We start from the raw sequence: 18,108 nt of genomic DNA, 5'->3' as shown, positions 1-18,108 counted from the left end.
CACAGACAGATGGTTCGGTGTGGTATAAAGGGGATTTGTGCTTGCTTGACTTTGGCATGGCTGAATTACTTATTAATTGCAGATACACAAGAGTTGTACTGGGTATTTTACAAAGATTTAACGCCTATTAAAACTTCATACCATTCAAAGTTACTGTAGGTTCTGTACAATAACAGAGGTGTTGTTTTGCAGCTCAAGTCTGCTGCACACTCTTCAGAGCCTATTATGATGTGTTTTGATATAAAGTGGGTATAAGCAGCAAAATTACCAGTGCTATGCTATTACAGAAGCTTTGATCTACCTGTGATTTTAGGGAAATCAGCTGAGATGAATAGAAACCCTGATTTAAAATAAACCCTCTAAACTCCTGAAGGCTGCTGAAAATCTCAAACATCACAAGGAAGGCACCTCCCTCTGTATTCCTCTGCTCCCTTCCCCAGTGGCTGCTATTGGATTCTTCCAGGATCCTGGTGAAGCACAAGATTTAAAGATGTTGTTACAGGGAATACAGAGGGGGTGAAATTCAAAACTGGGGATCATTCAAGCCTGAGTTAATCCCAGGAGCCCACACATACAGCAGGAACAGCAACACTGATTTAAACCAGGCCATTCTCCCTACAGCTTGTTATCCCTTGGGATCAGCATTTCTGGCACCTACTGACACAACTCCAGCCCCATCCAGTGTTGGAATTCCACAGTCTGGAGCGCACTGAGACCGGGTGGGTTTGTTGTCCTGAGAGTACAGCAAGGCACCTCTCCAAGCTGGCCAAACCCAGAACAAAGCAGGGTGTGGGTTCCAGGCAGGAGGAGGATCTGGAGAGCAGGAAATTACGGACAGCTTCAGACATTCTGTGCAGAGCAAGAGCTGCCAGCTCCCGCCTCCCCTCCAAGACAGACCCAGCCAGGCACCAGGACTGGCATTTCACAGGACAAAAATGACTCCTTACTCACAGCCTCCTCCCAGGCCAAAGCAGGCATCCATGACCTCATCTCCCACTGGCACAAGGGGAGGGTCTGGGCTCCTGTGTGGAAGTGTCAATCAGGAGTAACCCAACCACAGACAAATTACCAGCTAAAATAGAACAGCCACGCTCAACTGTCCGACAGGAGAGTCGCTTGTGCAGGGGAATAAATAAACCAGCAAGGAGACAGACTGTAGGTCTGGGGAATGGATACTCACATTTTCACTTTACCTCTCTGATGTTAAACCTTTCCCTACTGACTTGTGACTCTGAGTGAGCACAAACAACACATTAATTAACCACTTCTACTGAGGAGTTCAAATTTAGCCTCACCATCTGTCCTTTTGCAACAAAACTGGCAGAAAATACCAAAAGCAATGTTTTACCCCCAAAGTAACTACTTCTCTAACCCTATAGGTCTCATCTGAGAAAAAACAGCACAGAGATCCCAACCCAGAGCCACTTCCTTACCTGCACCAAAATGCTGGAAGCTTCATTTTCAGGTGTTGGACACCAACAACTGCCATCCAAATTAATTGGGTCTCCAGTGCTCCAAGCCTGAAGTAAAACTCTGATCTCCCTCCTTTCATTATCCCAAACAGCCTACAGCAGCTGTGTCTCTAGCACAGGGATTTCAGCATACCTCCCCCTGCCCGAGCTTTGGGAAGGCTCACAAAGTCAGAGCAGGGAAAACAGTGTCATCATCTGCTTTGCAAGTCCAGGGAATACCCACAAAACTTTCAACCAAGAAAAAAATCACACCCATCAGTACATTTAATTCAGTGCAAGTGAAACAGGAAAGTGGACACACTACAAAACATCCTGGGAGGAGCCCTAAGAGCAGCAGGTGATCACAGGGAATTCTCTAGCCCCAGGAATGCTGTTATAGGGCTGGGCTTTGTCTGGCCTTTATTTTTCACCATTTAGGGCTTTTTTCCCCAGATCACAGGGCACCTGAGCACAGTGAGCCCAAACATCCTACTCCCAGGAAGGCTCTTCCAATCTGTGTCCTGGGAATTCTGGTACCTACCTCAGCCCTCACTGTTTTACTCTGACAAATGAAGACATGGACAAATTTACCTGCAGGTATCCATGCCAAGATTAGGAGAAAAGACGTTCTGAATCAGCAAAATTAGGGCCATGTTTGAAGCTCTGCAGGAATTACAGCTTGGATTCGCCTGCTCCTCGGGCAGATTTTCTTTCATCAAGACCATCATGGCTCCCTCTCCTTCCTCCCACTTGGACCTGCTACTAAATTAATCAAGGATGGTTTATGAGCAAGTTGAGGACAAGAGATCTGCAATTCAGCCTTCCTGAGAACAGCCAGCCATAAGTCTGAACAGCTCCTTTTCCTTTCCCTTCCAGAGCAACACTCAGCATTCTTCTTGATATAACTTTTCCAAAGCTGGTCTGGATTTTGTCAAAGAAAAATGAGCACTGAAGCCAAGTCCCTTAAGATATTCCAGACACTTTTACTTTCATATGCTCCAAAAGTTATGGAGAAAACCCAAAATATGGGTGCAGCATGGGTGCAGCCTGGGCACAGGCTGGCAGGTTCAGGAGGACACTGTGATTTGAAAATGAAAATAACTGAATAAAACTGAAGGAGACAAAAGATGTGGAGGTGCCAGACAGAAGGGCGAAGGTGATACCTGACAGGAAGCATCAAGATTACTGCCACCAGTAGGCAGTGCCATCATCACAGCCATGGAAATGCACAACCTGCACACCTGGACTATCCAGAGCAGACACTGCTCACCCATCCTCTTCATCCATAACTCAAATGTATCAGAGGAGAATACAAATTAACTTATTTGGGAGGCCTGGTAACCTCTGTTATCTCCTGTGAGCATGCTCTGCCCAGGAAACAATGCCAGTGTGAAGGATTTAATCCCTCCAGGATGATACTGAATTAAAATAATGCACTTAACTGCTCACCCAAGCACCAATATGGTGTGAGAAGTGCGTCAACATCTCTGTATGTAAAGTGATTAATAGGACTCAGGTAAAGACATTAGGAGGACACTGGTGGCCTGCAGGGTAGCTCCCTGCACAGCACACATGGACATTTCATCACATCAGCATTGCCTTCCAAAGCATTGCCGCTCAATTCTCCCTGGATTGCTAAAGCAAGGGGAACTAAAACTCATTTCTGTGCAGATCTGTGCTAAGACAGCTGCCTTTGGTGTGACACAACAGGCACAAGTACCACACCTGAGGAACCTGATACAAATCTAAGCCCAGGAATCCTGGCTCCACTTACAGCAACAGGTGACCTGGACAAGGGAAAAATCACTGGCTGATTGAGAAACTCTGACCAGCAGCCAGAGGCCAGTGCAAACCATGACTTAATCCAAGCGTGTGACTAGCCAAGCCATGCCCTGTACACAGCATGTTGTTTTTTCGGGGTGTTCCATCTGTGACTGAAATTTGCACCCTTTTGTGTTTCCAAGACTTGGGCTTTGTGACCAGAAAAGGGTGGCTGGGTGGCAGGGGAAGTAGAAGAACACACAGGGACCTTCCCTTTCTTGGAGCACCTCCTAAAGGAGGGAAGAGCTCCAAAGACAGCTGCCAGGGCACAGAGGGGGAGTATTAGGGCGCTGAAGTGCTGCAATCCCAAAGTGATTCCAGACACAGCGACGACATGGAGATTTATCAAGCTCTTCCCTCATTGCCAGCCTTCTGGCAGCACATGTCCCCACAGCCAAAATGGCATTCCTGCTGGGGGAAATCCAGGACAAGCCTGTTAGATTACTGATAATACTGTCAGAGAAAAGCATTCTGGCTTTGCCTTGTGGGATCCACCTGCTCCAGGATTCTCTCTCAAGAATGCTCCAGCTGTGATGGATGATCATCGGAGGGGTTTCCAGCTGAACAAAATTAGTTAAACCCAACTTAAGCTGATAAATGTTAGTGCTGGTCTCCTCCCTACAGAAATGGGGAAAAGGATCTCCTTTCCCTTGGAACTTCTAAGGCAAAGAGAGCAGTCCTGCCATCACTCACCTGGGCCAACAGGATTATATGGTCAAATCAGATTTTCCTTCACCCTTATTTTGGCTAAACAGTGTTTGCTGAAAGCCTTCCTGAACTTCATTTCTATGAAAAAAGGTTGTTTTGTTTCTTCCTTGCCTCATAATATCATTAAGATGACTTTCAAGCCACTTTCAAGCCAAAATGATAAATCCATTTTTCCCCCATTAAATCTACAATGGTCATTTCTGTTTGCTTGTCCTTTATTTCACCCTAGTGGAAATTCTCTTTTCCAATATGTCTTTTGTTGATGGCAAATGGAAGGAAATTATTTTGCTGAAATGGTATTTTATTATTAAATTTTACATTAGTTAATGCACAAGAGCATTGGAAGGGGGAGAAACATAAACACCTGCCTTTCAATCTGTGCATTCTTGAAGTGTGTAGGCTGAGGATATCAGCACCTGGAGCACACATCCCAACTTGCCAAGCCCTTGATCTTCCCACTGAGTTCAATCCTCGGGATGCTCCCACCCTTGTAAGTGGCCTCCCAAAGACAATTAGTGGCTTGCTGCAATTTGCAGTGCCTGCCACAGGCACGGAGGGAGGGCTGTACCCACAGCCCTGAGAGAGGCAGGTCAGTCTCACACCCTCTGCCAGCTTCTCCCCAAATCCTTGTCTGGCAGCCATCAGGATCGGAGCCTCATTCTGATTAAACACTCTCAATGCAGTTTTCTACTTAAATCCTGATTTTTCTTCTTGCTTTGCTTCCACTCTTATTTTCTCCGTTTCGTTTTGGCTACTCCTCACTTTCTTTTCATCCACTTCCCGCTCGTTTCTCTCTCCCACCCACTTGTCCTCTGTGTTTAACAACAACACCAGCAGATGAGGGGTGAAGAAACAGGGGTGAAGAAGCCTCAGCTCAACTCCCACACAGCTCCAGCCTCAGGACTGAGCCTTTGACTCGTTCAATATTCAACTCCTCAGCTGAGAATAAGGAAAGGATGTGTCTGTTCACAGCTATTTTTAACACTGCAGAGAAGGTTTAATATTTGAATATCAGAATTGTAATAGCTTTTACAAGAGGAATGGACTATTTTTAGCAAAGCACTGGCTTTATAGATGCCTCACAATCGCAGCATTGTAATAGGGATAGATGGCCAAAGAGGAGTTTGTGACAAAGCTCTGTGCAAAGGCTTGTGCTTCCCATACCATTTTGGATTCTGCATGGAAACAGAGCTGGTCAGATCTACCATAGTCTCCAACAGAAACCACTATGCACAAAGTACAAAATTACTGATTATGAAAGCTTTCCAACACCCAGCTGCTAAGCCCAGCCAGGTGTCACAGCTAAAACCAGGGCTGGGAGGTCGGCACACACACGCAACATCCTTTCTTCCCCATCCCTCAGCAGATCTTGAAACAAAAAGCTATTAAAAAAACCTACATCCCAAACTCCCAGCTAAAATTAACTATAGGCTTGTATAAAAATTCCCTCAGCTGCATTTCTTCTGGCCTTTGCCGGGTTTCTGTTTGCTGCAACACTCAAATTACAAAGCCTCCTCCCCCTTGTTGTTGACACCACAAGACAGCCTCTGGCCTTCATTTTAAACTCAACAACTCGAGAACAAGCCCATGATTTTGCGTTGTTTGGATTCCCCCACCACAAAATGCAACTTTTAAACAACACAATTCCAGACACATCTAATGCTAATACCATTCCAAACCATCCCATCCAACCCCATGGAGGATCCCCTGGCTCCCATGGCTACTACCTGCCAACATCAGGAACAGGTAAAGCAAAATAACTCCATACCAACAGAGTCAGGAAAATTCCTCATTGTCCCTGAGGAGACCTGGGTTCTCTAGCAATCAGTCTAGGAAAATGTGCCAAGTGCCAGTCACCAAACACAAGGGCACATCATTTCCCCAAACATGTCACTTCTGGGAATTGCCTCATCAGTCCCTGTAGGAGAAACCCAAACCCCAGGTAAGGCTGACATGGTCATTCCACTGACGGAGGAGCTGCTACCGGTACTTCACAGTACTATTGTTATTATTATTACTACTATTATTACTACTATTATTACTACTATTATTACTACTATTATTACTACTATTATTACTACTATTATTACTACTATTATTACTACTATTATTACTACTATTATTATTATCTGCAGTTATTTTGGAGCCTCCCATCATAATACCCTGATTCCCAAACCACCAACCCAGGGAACAGGAAGCTCTCCATATCAGTTCACATCCAAGACTTCTCTGAGGAGTAGCAAAGGGGTTTCCAAGTGATTCTTAGGGAACAGATCTCTAAGGTGCAATATTCAAGGATCAAATATCAGCACAAAACCCATGAGCACTTAGAGGCAGAATCCAGCACCCATCCAGCCTCTGATTCCTGACACACTCTGAGATCCAACCATTAACCCAACAAGGCCACCACTGGCCATGTCCCCAAGTGCCACACCTCTATAGCTTTTAAATTCCTCCAGGGCAGCTGTGCCAGGGCTGGACAACCCTTCCCATGGAGAATTTTCCCCTAATACACAACCTAAACCTCTCCTGGTACAAAATGAGGCGGTTTCCTCTCTGCAGAGACATATGCAGGCAGCAGGTGATGTCAGTCAAAATCAGAATGGGCAGATTTTTAAAAGGAACAAAGACTTATTGCTCCTGTTGACAGCCCAAATGGGAAATCTTCCTAAATTTTAACTTAATCAAGGAAGGAAATTATGTACCAAACATTCCAGTACGCTGAGACCGATTCAGAGAAAGAAGAATTGATTGGTATATTCCAATTACTACACAGGTAATTTCAGTGCTTTGTGTTTGGGGAAAACAAGATTATCATTTGGAACACTGAGACAAGAGACTTGGTCATCTGCAAGGCACAAAGCAAATTCAAAACCTGCTTTGTTGCTCTGGTAGTATTTGCATAATGGTTATTTATATGTATGATGAGTGTAAGCACAGTTTCAGGACAGTTAGCCAAGGTGAGCTGCCCAGCTCTTTAATCCTCTAATAACATGCTTGGGATGCAATTTGGGAATTCATTCCCCTCTGATGGAGCAGCTGTGCTGCTGCATGGTGACCATTTCTCAATGCTTCTCCCCATCAAACTGCACTGTTTTGATCAATAGACAAAGCAGAGCATTAAAAATGCATACAAGGATATTTTTGTTCCTTGTTTTATGTATCTGCATGCCCTCCTAGCTCTCCTTTAGCTATGATGGCCAAGCTATTAAAGACCAGCAAGGGGCTGCATTTATCCCAAAATACACATAAAATTGTAGTGGTACGTCTGCTACGGGCACCGATCTAATCAAGTTAGCTGAAAATTAATTTCAGGCCCAGGGCTCTTCCATGGCTCCCTGGATTCCTGCCACAGCTTATGACAACCAGAAGTTAAAACTGCAAACAGCTGTCCTCCTGTTAGAGGCATTCTGGAACAACATGGATGCTCTGCTCAGAAAACTGCCCTAAAGGTGATGCGGGGGTTCATCGGCCCATGCCAGGAATCCGAGGAACTTTGGGACTCTCTGAACTCTGCACCAGCTCTGCTGTGCCACTGCAACCCCAAGTGATTCATGTTATTTTCTGCTGGTCAGCAGCAGCTGTAGAAACATCCCTCAGTGCTCTGCCTCGCCCTGGAATGTCCATGTGCTCCTCACTTGTCAGCCCTGCTGCAGCCAACTCATCATTTGTCTCCACCAGGCTTCTTCCCCACTTCTTCAGAGGAAGATTCTACAAAGCCTCCCAAGTTCTGGTTTGCCTCAGTGAACATCCCAGCAGGCATCTCCAGATCACCGTCTAGCCCTGCAGCTGATCTTTGCTGCACTTGCTGCAGCAGCATAATCTCACTCAGGATTTACTACCTGATTAGGATTACTCCGACTGAAAACACAGCTAGATAAGAGCTGCGTGCTCCCTGTCACCTACCCACAGAGAGGGATCACCACCCCTGACTATGACCTTTTTTGGGATCTTGTCACTTTTTAAATAATCTTTACATTTCTAAAATGGTCCTGAAACATAACGGAGCAACACAAAATTATCTCAGATATAGGTTGGGCTCAGTGATTTTGATATTTTCCAACCTAGCTAATTCTGTGATTCTAAGATGTTCTTATTTCTCTATGAAGAGGATTTAAAACCTCAAGTCCCAGACTATGGTGATGTAAATGGACACAACAACCCATGCTGGGATGTAGTTGTGTAACTTGGCATAAGTGGGGATTCAGATACTTCATTCTCAAGCTTCACAGAGCAAAAAGAATCACAGTGCTGCAATGAAAATTAGTATGAAAGGTCCCTTTTTTCTTACTAAACAGTGAAGAAGCAGTTTTGAGTCTCATTCCTAAGCTGGCAGATAGTGCAGACCATTACTGCACCATGGGGAAAATATCTTTACTTCTTTGTGGTATATGTTTAATGCAAAGTCACCTTATTCTTGTTTGTCTAGCATACAATGAGAATAGATCTCTAAAAATAACCTACTTCCCCCCTCTTCCAGCTCCTCGTGGCAGTTTCACTTATTATTAGCCATTATTCACATCTCTTACATAAACTGCAATTTCTGGAAATTTTTATGGCTCCTGATACAAAACCTGAAAGTGAGCAAGACTGGAGGGGGCAGAGCTCACTGAAACTCCACTGGGTTGCAGTTTTTCACCTCTTTTTCCCTTTTACCTTGGTTTGATGTCATCGTGTCCCTCCTTGGAGCAGCAATAAAGCTCCTTTACACACCCGGGCGCTGGGAAGCTGCAAAGCTGGATCAATGGGGCACCTGGGGTCAGGGAATCCCCCCGAGGGGCATAGGGGTGGGGCTGCTGTGCCTCGTCCTCCTCTCCAGTCAAGCTCTCAGCACAATCACTTCATCCTGAGGGCCACAGCTTTCCCTTCCCGAGGGACTGTGGAGCAGGGTAACAGAGAGCCTGGCAGCTGCAGCTGAGGGAGCGTCCTCCCCATGGAGAACCTCAGCGGCACAGGGGATATGACACCACTCTGCTCCAAGCACAATCCCTGTGGATCTGATTCCCGGGGCCAGGGATGTCAGTCCTGGTCCAGGCTTGTTGGGAGTCAGATCTTGCGGGGCTCGGGAGCTGAACTGACACCAGGCTGGCAGTGCACACCAGAAGCTGAGGGATATTTTCCACAAATGACCTCTAATCCATTTGCCTTTCCAAGAGCACAGCTCATCCTCAAATCTGCAGGCACCAAAAGGTCACAACTTGCAGCCTCCCCAATTTTCCGTTCTCAATCTTCTGATTTCCTGATAATCCCACTTTTATTTTCCCTTTCACAGAGCTCCTTGTGCAGGTCCCTGCAGCAGTGTAAACACACATCCAGGGAATAGTTATTTGGATCTATACTTTTGTTGGGCAGCCTCTCACCTAGGGCTAAACAACCACCTGCTGACTCAGGATCTCCCAACCTTGCTCCCAACCCAGCCGCCCACGCATTTTCCTCACACTATCCCATTTAGCAGCCAACTCATCCTCTTTCTGTAAGAAACTAATCCAGGCACCCCAGGTTTAAAGTTTAATTGGCTTATGCTAACCACTAAATCTGCACAATCAGATTCTTCCCTCAACAAACTTGACATGGGGCCGAAAATCAAATTTGCTTCTTTTTCCCCTTAAACAAAACCATCTACGGTCTGCAGTGGTAAACCACTGCTCATTTGAATAGCCAAACACTGGCTGTTTGCATCCAGGGGCTGATGCCAAAGGCCTGTCACCCACAGCCAGCCCAGGCATGTCTGAGGCCAATGAACTGATTCATCTCTGCCTCGATACATCCACACTGTTCAAGATGAATTTGAAGAGGCTCCTACTGACCTACACTGAGGTAAAACCCATCTCCTTTCTCATTCAGGTGATGATGAGGATGATACAAATGGCTTTTCCTGTGCTGAGACTTGTGTGGCTTCACCACAGCTTCTTCCCTCTTACCTGCAGCCAAACGCTTAAGAGGAACTTAGGATGACTGCTCTCAAAATGTAAATGGAATATATTACCAGAAAAACCTGCCTGAACTCACAGTCAATAATCCATTTAAAGGAAAGAATTTGTGCAAAAATGAGGTAAGTGATAACTTTGCAGATCTCCTGTTATCCACAGTGCTATTTTAGGGAGAGTGTGACTGCATTGGGCTTGTCGCAGAGTCCTGCTTCCAATCTCCTGGCAGGTCCCCAGCACATTCCAGTATTTAACGCAAAAGGCTCGTTGGGATGCAGTCCCACTTATCTCCCAGACACACTGACTAAGACTTTCCCACATAAACTGACCCACCCTTTAGTAGCAAGAGGTCACTCAGTACAATCAGCCTTCAAATGAGGAAAACAATCAGGAAAAGCTTCTCTGATGCCAAAAACATCAACAGAATAAAACACAACAGGCTCCAGTGTTCATTTTACGAAAACTTAAAAACTGCAAGGCAGATTTTTCAACTTGTGATAATCAGTGTAGTCCCACCAAAGTCAGCCAGGTTTATTTCAGGCTCAGGACCTAGCCTCCTAAAGGCATTTAAAATTGCTATAAGAATACATTACTCTAAAAAAGGTTAAAAATAAAAAGGTAGCAATTAATCTGTTCATCTTTTACTGTGATGAAATCGTAGAGAGTTATTCACGGCACTATGCTCCAAAAAAGGTCACAATATTTTACATTACGAAAAAGAAGCAACTGTTAAACTAACCAGGTTATCTTTATCCCATATGGATCCTACATGACAAAGAATTCCTGTTAAGTTATGGAGAACTCTCCTGAGTTCTTCACTGAATGATCCAGGCTCTAGCAAAGGGTGATCTACTGGATGATCCTTCTGGATCAAACACCCAGACTTTATAAGGCAGATCTAGGCCCAAAGTCTCTTTCCAAAAATTAACTCCAAGCTGCATTCCAGAGTTGTTATAAATGTGTGTGCCACTGGCACCCCGGAGCCATGAGCCATCCACCCCATCTGCAGGGACCTGTACAGATCACCCTGAAACATTTTCATTAAATACTTGTTTACTAAGAGAAAAGTCAGTGAAAGCCCTTGGCAAGAAAAATCTCACCATTGGTTTAGCTACTGAAAAAAGCCAAAACCTGGAATGTCCAAACCCCAAACCTGTGGGTGTTCAAATAAATGTATCTATATTAAATTAGTTTACATATAGCAGGCAGCACCTTTTCCCTTCCAAGCCAAAAACCAGAGGAGCTACTTGCTATAATTAGCTGGAGCATTTGTAGTGTCTAGGCACTAAGCAAAATTGATTTCTTGAGTGGGAAAAATCAGCTTTTGGTCCTGGTGCGCAATCCCAGAGTGATCAGTTCCACTGTACCCCGGGCTCTGCCCACGCTGCCAGAGCTCACCATGCATTTTCCTTGCCCTTCCAAACACAAGGCTTCCTTTTATCATGTAAGAACCAAAAGCAGATACCCCATGTCATTCTATAATGAATCAATCCACAGAGCAATAGGATTAATTCAGAACAAAAACCAGAAACTTACAAAATCAAAAGCTGCAGACCTGGATTACTGCTGGATGGCAGGAAATCCCCACAACTCCTTGTAAAAGACCTTGACCACGTTCTTGGGACACTACTGGGGCTGAAGCCCACAGCAAAAACTAAAGACTTCCCAACGATGCCTGTAGGTCTGGCTTGGGAAAAATGTCTGCCTGGCATAAACTGGGTAATCAGTACAACCTTAAAATGTCAGGGCCAGGCTTGGAGAGGAACCTCTGCGTCACCTCAGAGCACCTCCCACCCAGCCCGGCCACTGACGCCTCCAAGGAAGGGCAAAAATGGGAAATCCAACTCCACCGTTTTGGGGTAGGGCATGATCCTCCCTGATCTCTTCAGGCACCACTGCAGCCCTGGCCAGGAGATTTTAGCACAGGCATGACCTCAATGTGATGCTGCTTTACAAAACCTCGAGGCAAGATGAAGAAACAAAAGCCAGAACTAAAAGTGTCTGAGTCCCCACAGACTGAGGGCAAGAAGGATCACAACAGCCACTCCAGCACATCCTACAGGGAGACTGAACACATGAAGCATAAATGTTTCATTCATTAAGTTGGCTACCTCAAACCCATTAACCCATGCCTATCACTCACATGGGCACTGGGGCACGGCTGGGTGGCTCCATATCTGCCTCTCTTCCTCTCTGGTCACATCCTAAATCTGGGTCTGCAACTACGTCTCTTCCCAGATCCCACATCTCGTGCAGAGTAGCAGCTGCCCATTCCAGGGATCATTCCAGGGATCATTCCACCTTGTATTGAGACATGATTAACAAAACTGGACCCAGTGGTCAATCAAACTGAGCTGTCAGTCAATCCCTATTCCTGTCTTAAAAGTAAAATACAAACATTTTGTTTTTCAAGGCAAGCCCACAGCTTCTCTGATGATTTGTATCTGTGTTTCCTATTGTCACAGAGAAGGAGAAATTTTTCCTCTGGTGCACAGCTCTGGACACATGAACAAAACCTGAGAACATCAGGAAATCCAGGAACATCATTCCTGAACGTGTTTCACAGATCACAGGCAAATTGCTCAGCAGATCTGGCTACGTCTCCCAAAAAGGGAACGGCCTATGTTTGGAATCCCAGTAAACAGAAAAACTGCTAAATTTGGAACATTTACCTGTGAACAGTTCGGCGGCAGAGTATTTTTAGCTCTCACAACAGAGTGTTAATGGCACACCTCTCCTGTTCCAAGGGCACGGGTGTGACTAGCAGGGCTATTCCCAGTATCCAACAGGTGTGGGTCAGCATCTGCTACCACAAGGGCTTCACATGTAGTGCCTCTTTTGTTCAGTCCCCACTGCCCTCTTGATGTGAGGGGCTGCTGAACAAATCAAACCAACTCACCATCTCTTTTTAAAGTTCTAATACTCAGCACATTGTGGAATAAAAGTGGCGGCACAGTGGCGTAAATGTGTTTCTCTGGTGGCAGTGGTAACACACCAAAGGGGTTTCTGGTAGGCTAAAACACACACAGCTTAGAAACAAATATAAGTTTGTGCAATGTAATAGGAGAGTAAATATATTAAACAATCAAATAATATATTAAGAGAATAGCAGAAAAGTGAAAAGACATGACAAAGTAAGAACATCCTGAAATTATCACCGTTCAATGAGAAAAAAGCCTCACAGAGAAGATGATGAGAAAAATGTTAATAGTGATGAAAAACAATAGCTCAATATAATCCTCAACCTTAATCTGTCCTTGGACATAGGGAGACGTACACAATCCCATAGCACATCCTTTATACATTGGTGCATACCTTTTGATAATCACATACATTTCACTGCAAGCAGAAATAACACTTCCAGACACAGCCCTCCCCCAGCCACAAAACCTGTTATGAACTCAACCCTCACCTAACAATACACATCAAAGCTTTTTCCATGCAAAACTAGCCTTTTTAATGAGGATCTGAGAGTAAAAAATGTGTCTGGGATTAACAGTACATGAAAAATAGAAAAAAAAGCTGCCTGTTAAAATATATATAGGATTGATCTGTGTCACTCTGATCAAGCTGTTAAATAAGTTGGGGTCTACTGGGTATAAGAAAAGTTTCTCTTATGTCTTACTTTTGTTAAAAAAACATGTAATCTCTCTGAAACCCTTTTTTCATTACAAGAAAAGCCTCCAAAGGTCCAGCTGTTCTGCTGCAATATTGTATTCATGTTCATTAGAAAAACAAATTCACAACAGATCATTTTAAGAGTAATAATAAAAGGCAGACAAATGAAAACCACATGTGGGTGGGGGGAAAAGAGCCCAGCAGTGGGGGACGCAGGCTCCAAACCAGGCTCTGCAGGACATGGATCCCAATGGATCACACTCCCCTCGGTGTGGAGCTGCAGCTCCAACACTTGCTTCTCCACACAAGTGGTATCTAGTCAGAACAATCCAACATGAGATGGTTTCTCAGGTTTAAAGCAAGAGAAGGCAACTGGATTTTCACAGTTCACACCTCTAGGCCAGATTCCTGCTGGTTTCACTAGGGAAGCTGCCATGAGCCTCAGCAGAGGTAAGGGTCCAAGGTGCTGGCAAACTCCCCAGCTCCATCAGCTGGGAACAGGAGCAGCCCACGGCAGGAGCTGATACGCCAGGAAAGCCCTTATGGCTCCACACAGCTCCTACCATGGAGCACAGGCCTGGTCTCATCAGGAGTTTCCAGGCACCACAGGAAAGAGCCTGCACTGCTCTCCTGCACTACCTCAGCTGAGCCAGAGAGATCCGAGGGCAGCTGATGGCTCCGTGCCCTGACGTCAGCTCACCTGTCCGGTCCCTGAGGCTCCAACTTCCAGAGGTATTCCTAGACCCTAGGGAAAGGGCAATTAGGAAGCCTGTGGCCACAGACACCAGCCTGGGCAGGATTCAGTAGCTGACTCATAGCAAATGGGCAATGATAAACTATTGTACTGGTTGTTCACTTGTGCCCAGATCAGATGACTAAGGAATTTAGGTGCCTATAGAGATTAGCAGTCTAAATAACTTTTGCAGCCTGACCCTTAAACACCTGCATAAACAGACTTTCTTCTCTGTGTTCCATGAAAGATGTCCATGCAGTCCTCGCTAATGAAACACAATTATTCTGCAGACAATCCAACTACAAATATTACATCACGTAACTGACCCACATGAAAAATAAATCCTTAGTCAGGTGACGTAATGCAAACGAGCAGTCCAGGCCCATCCAATAAAGGGGGTTTAATTGATTCCATTTCATAGATGATGAAGGAAAAAGAAAACATCTTTCATAAAATGATTTGTCCTCCTGCTCCCCAGGGGCTCTTGGAGCAGCACACAGCAGTATCCTGGTTTCCATATATGCAGCAAGAGGGTTTTGCCCCTCTCTGCCCCACTCCTGAGTGCAGGTGGGGCTCAGTGACACACAGCAGTTCCAAAAGCTGCAGGATCCATGCCACCACAGAGATGAAACAGCATCTCTATCGCTTTTTGCCACATGGCTGCTGCAAGCCCCTATTTTATCCCAAAATGCTGCATCCTGCTTTAGTGAGTGTCATTTGCTGCACTTAACCTGCATTACAGAAAAATCCAAAGCGGGTTCTGTTCCAGAACCTGACCTCCTGATTCTACATGCATAATTCCATGCTGATACTCCTGCATGAAGTAACAAAATATTCCCTATTTTCTTGCCTCTTCAGCACTAGTTGTGACACATGAGCCAGCCCCTCATCCCTCCTCACCTCCTCACCCTACAACCACTGCTAAGTCATGGAGGCATCACTACAGCCATTTCTGTTCTCCCCAGAAACATGAAGGGGAAAAAAGAAACTCTAAAGGATAAGAACAATTCTTTTAAAATCACATCCCGCTGCCATCGCCCACCTTCCCAGCCTTTTATCCCATTCCATTTTCACTCCTGTCTCTCTCTCCAGAGCCTTCTGAGCATATGCAAGTCCTTCCTCCAGTGGAGTTTTCCCGCAATGGCCTGAGGAGTCACAGCCTCCCCTGACATTTCCACACGGCTGCTATCTCTCGGAATAAATTTCTCTCTCTGCTCTGCCTCTCTAAACCCGGCTCCAGGGAGCATTGTTCCCCAAGATGCCTGTCAGCACGATGCCAGGCTGCAGGAATCCCAGCCCTTTCCCCAAACTGTTCAATAAGCAGGTTTCATAATGCTGGTATCCTGTCAATAAAGGTCGAAGGATGAGCCGAACGCTCCGGATCTTGAGAGTTTGTGTTTATTCCCTCTCCCTGCAATCCTCATCTTGAACATCTAGCATTTATACCTACGGACAATGCAGAGCACAGCACAGAAACACAGATCACTACTCACCTTTAAACAAGAATGCAATTTCATTCACGATTAAGACATCAACATCACAAATTCAATGCTCACTCTAGTTCTGTATCATCACTCCAGAAGGAAAAACATCAGCTACCGAACGAAATGTCAGCCTCGGTGCCATGAACAAGGATTTTTCAGAGCTGCTGCAGTCTCACAGTCTCTAGCACAAGTCTGCCCCTTTTTTTTTTTTTTTTTGTTAAATCAGGCCTGTACCCACCTAAAAGCTACAGCCAGCCCCGAGACAACCGAGCCAAGCCCACGCATTGTGCCGCTCGCTGCGGGCACCGCGGCACCCGCGGCGATGGCCGCGCCCGGACCGCAGCCCCGCACCGGAGCGCGGCGGGGTCAGCGCGGCGCCCCCGCGCACAAAGCCCCGCCGCGGGCCCGGCTCGCAGCGCCGCGACCCCTGCGCCGCCCCCCGCGTCCCGCCCCGACGAAATAAAATAAAGAAGGAATTACATCTGTCTAGCAAGGAATACCGCAGGAGCAGCAGTCGAGCCGGGCTCTCCGCACCGCGCGGGGCGTGCGGCTGCGCGGCGGAGGCGGCACCGCGGGCGGGGAGGGAGGGAAGGGGAGGGAGGGAAAGGGGCGGCGGCCGCGGCCCCCGGGGACGAGCCGGGGCCGCCGCAGGGCAGGGCAGGGCGAGGCGGGGTGGGGCGACTATGAGAGCGCGGAGCCCGCTCCGCGCCCATGGGGGCTGCGGAGAGGCTGCGGGAGCTGCCCGCGCTGCGCAGACGCACCCGGGAAGAGGGGCCGCCTCCCATTCCCGCTCCCTGATCCCGGCTCCCTGCTCCCGGCCCTACCTCGGCTGCGCCCGGGCGGCGGCTCCGCGCCGTGCGCAGGGAGCGACGGTGCCCGCAGCCCGCGCGGCGCTGCGTGAGCTCCGTGCGCCCCGCCCGGCGCGGAGCGGAGCGGGGGGCGCGGGGGGCGGGGACAGCGCGGGAGGAGCCCCTGCCCTGCGGCGGCCCTGCGGCGAGGGGGGCTCGACACGGCCCGCAGCACGCACCGCCCGGCGCGCATCCTCACCTGCTGCTGCTGCTGCTGCTGCTGCTGCTGGGGCCTGCCCTGTGCTCACGCCAGGTCTTCCCCCTCCGCCGGCCCTCGCTCGCAGCCTCCCCGTGGGTGTTATCCAGCCGCTACCGGCCCCCCTTCCCTTCTCTTACATTTATTTGGTTATTGGGTCTCTCCAGCCTCCTTGCTCCTCCTCCTATGACACCCTCTCCTATCGCAAAGACAATGTTGGCTCACCCCCAGCATCCATTTCCTCTAGTGCTGCTCTCCCTCCCTCTGCTCTGTCATTCCTAGTGGAAACCCCATCCCGGGTTTGACTTCCTCCACTGCAGTCATCCTCTCCTGCTGCTCCACTCCCACCGCCTTCCCACGTAAACAGCCTCCCTTTGCCAGTGCAACCCAGCCCCTGGAACCCAGGTCCAGCTGCCCTTGCAGCATACTTTCCCTTTTCCTCCTTTCCTGGGCAGGATTTTGTCTTGTCATTCAGAGGAAACTGCTGCCCCACAGCCAAGTGTGCCTTTCCTCCTTTGCCCTCTTCCACAGACAAGGTCAGAGGCAGACACTGCTGCTTCAGGTTTCCTTTGCTAATCCTGGCCTCTCTGCTTGCATCCCTGTCCTCACCCTCCTCATGCCCATGCTCCTTCCCTCCTGTCCACTCTCCCTCACCTCTTGCTTGCAATACAGCTATGGACCAGTGCTATCCATGTCTTTTATTAAAAAATCAACAAACCACTCTTGGATTTATTTGGCTCCTTGGTTATCACTCCCTTTTCTCCTGCTCTTCATCCCCATACTCTCCGCTATTTAACTGCTGTCTGGAGTTCCTCTCCTCTACATATCCTAAACTCCCTCTTATCTGGCTCCTGCCCCTTCACACTCAGCTGCTTTGCCAAAATTTTCGATATCCACTTCCTGGCATAATCTCTGGAATATTGCTTCATTTCCACCGTGTCAAAATTATCAGTCAGACTCTTTTGGATATTTGTTCTTTCGTTTCCAAGACTGCCCTGCCAGAGCCATCTCCTTACAGCTCCTGCAGTGAGTCCTCTTCCCAATTTCCAGTGAGACCCCAAAGGAACTAAGTCCCTTCAACTTGGGAAAAGCTCCTCTGGCATTCAGAAAGTCTCTTTACAATATTCTGTCCCCATGAAGCTTATAAGATTCTTGATAAGATCTAAGAACATACTTCCATGTTTGTCACTTGTGCTGGTTTATATCCAGACCTTGGAATGCAGTAAAAATGTGTGTGTACAGATACAATTTTTAAAAAATATATTCAAATGCTAGGATGTTAAGAAATATCCTTTAAAAATCACCCTTCACTCAATTATTAA

General features: G+C 47.0%; 1 protein-coding gene across 2 annotated transcripts in view; it reads right to left on the bottom strand.

The window, feature by feature from the left end:
* Nucleotides 1-16,917, bottom strand: part of SPTBN1 (spectrin beta, non-erythrocytic 1) — a 116,742-nt gene extending 99,825 nt beyond the window's left edge. Inside the window, exon 1 of one of the 2 annotated variants that reach the window (XM_063391354.1) lies at nt 16,790-16,917. The gene's annotated coding sequence lies outside the window, so the exon portion shown is untranslated. Of the gene's footprint in view, nt 1-16,222; nt 16,340-16,789 lie in introns of those variants that run through there. The other variant, XM_063391353.1, reaches the window with a different exon arrangement.
* Nucleotides 16,918-18,108: the final 1,191 nt, after the last annotated feature.

The sequence above is a fragment of the Prinia subflava genome, chromosome 2 (assembly GCF_021018805.1).
Source record: "Prinia subflava isolate CZ2003 ecotype Zambia chromosome 2, Cam_Psub_1.2, whole genome shotgun sequence".
Lineage (NCBI taxonomy): Eukaryota > Metazoa > Chordata > Aves > Passeriformes > Cisticolidae > Prinia > Prinia subflava.
Note: the sequence above shows the minus strand (reverse complement) of the source record. Positions and strands in the feature narration are given on the sequence as shown.